General features: G+C 29.4%; 1 long non-coding RNA gene across 1 annotated transcript; it reads right to left on the bottom strand.

Annotated features, from left to right (window-relative positions):
* Positions 1-1,259: 1,259 nt before the first annotated feature.
* On the bottom strand, positions 1,260-1,898 carry LOC146957345 (uncharacterized). The gene is made up of 2 exons (XR_015018392.1): positions 1,326-1,898; positions 1,260-1,294 (listed from the first exon to the last, which is right to left on the bottom strand). It is a non-coding gene; the product is annotated as an uncharacterized LOC146957345 (long non-coding RNA).
* Positions 1,899-2,122: the final 224 nt, after the last annotated feature.

Raw genomic sequence — 2,122 nt, 5'->3', positions numbered from 1 at the left:
ATACCTAGTCTAAACAACATTTACATTCAAAGCATGCGCAATGGATCACAAATTAGTAACTATCCAAAATTTCAATAACTAAATAGGGACACTAGCACCCAATGCATTCAACTACATTTATCATATGAAATCAACATAAGCACTTACAAATTATTTATCAACGAGTTTCACAAAGCTTATAAACTGAATTCACACTCTTGTCATATATGGGTCAATTTGTTACCGGTTTAATCAATCTTAATTGGGGAAGAGAAAAAACCTTAGCTTTGATCATATCATATCAACTTGAAAATCAAGCATGAAATCAATAATACATAATTTTACATGTACAGTTGCCACGGTTAAAGTTTTTGAAAACTCTGACTCCATGAACCATAAATCAATCACTAAAATATAGTTGGTGGCATTTAAAACATTAGCCTATACATAAATTTGTTTAAAATTTTAAAGTTAAAACTCCCTCCAAAATGAAAAAGACTTTAGGCCTTTCATATCTTCGTCTCATTACCAACTTGATGTGATTGCAAGCTGAAAAAAAGGAACTCTGGCTGGTCGTTTGTTACAAAGTAGATGTCCAATTTAACGCTAGCATTAGCATGTTTTTAAAGGAGAACTATATAATGAAAAAAAATAAAAATTTATATACTATTATATTAGAGCACTTTCGGTGGAGTTCAGCCGGAGTTCATTTACTTTTTTTTTGGTAGTGCGGAGTTCATTTACTTAACAAACCACTTTCTATTAATGACATATATTGGAGGAATAAAAAATGGGTATCTACTCCCTCCGGTCATATTTACAAGAGAAATTTGGGTCAACAAAAGTTGATGTATCTAGTTAAAAATTTAGTCCAGATACATTCACTTTTGTTGACTTAAATTTCTCTTATAAATAGGACCAGAGGGAGTATTAGTTAACATACAATTATATTAGGACTTTCTTCTGAGCAACTAACGGATCTTACATTTAAAAATGCAATAAAATATGTACAAGTGATTCTCACTTTTATAAAATATGTACAAGTGAGTCTCACTTTTAAAATAAGAAATATATTACATTTGTATAATGATGTAAAGTTATTGAGAACTGTTTAAGTACTTTTCAATAAAGATAAGTTCACGGGGACAAATTGTTGGTGGCATTTACCATGGGAAAGGTGAATCCTTTCCCACCATAGAAAATATGCATTTTTACCTACATGTGGCAATCAAACAGGTTGCTAAAGGTTTTGTTTGGTTTTCTAGTTTGGACAAACAAAATTAAATGCAATATTAAACTAAAACATGAATTACACCTCCTCTGTTAAAACACATTTCTTTGTACACCTCCTCTGATATGATATATTACATCAATCTATTATTCATTGGTTTTTAATCTTTTCAAAATTATTTATCAGTTTTCTTTTTACTATTTTACATGTTTCACGCATATTGAAACATTTTTGTTCCGTAATATTCCCCTAAAAAAAATTATATAACACCATTAAGTATTAGCGCATATTTATTTTGTTTTTCAAAGAAGTATCAGCGCATATGGGAGGTAAAAAACACCATGAACTCATAAATCAATATCTACGATAACAAAATAAAACATAAACTACGTTGCGTATGCGTTTAAGATTTTTTAATTAGTATTTATCAAATTTCAAATTATTTTCGGATTCTAATAAACCTATCAAAATAAGGTCCATTCAATAATAAAAAACAGCCCAATCAAATATATTTTATTTAATTTGTATGTGGGGTCTGAATTTTTGTTTCAATTGCAAAACCAAAAAGTTAGAAAAGGGTAGCAAGTATCAAATCTAAACCATTCAAATTTTTTATTATTATATCTAAGGTCAAAAGGCAACCTTTCCCATGGTGGGAAAGGATTCACCTTTCCCATGGTAAATGCCACCCAAATTGTTATTAGTTTACTACCATTGTAGATGCTCTTAAGGTAATTCAAAACTTAACTATTATTTATTAACTAATTTTTTATAGGACATTTTTTCTTGATGAATATTGAATAGTATATCCTTGGAGCATCTCTAACTCCAATGGGGAGTCTTTTTAAACATCTTTATCGGAGGTGGAAAAAGATAAATACTTATTAATTACCGGCAATTATACAAGGATTT

The sequence above is a fragment of the Medicago sativa genome, chromosome 1 (genome assembly GCF_051527215.1).
Source record: "Medicago sativa cultivar Bolivia chromosome 1, Bolivia_mono, whole genome shotgun sequence".
NCBI classification, from domain to species: Eukaryota; Viridiplantae; Streptophyta; class Magnoliopsida; order Fabales; family Fabaceae; genus Medicago; species Medicago sativa.
The sequence above is the reverse complement of the archived record's forward strand: the minus strand, read 5'-3'. Positions and strand labels throughout refer to the sequence as shown.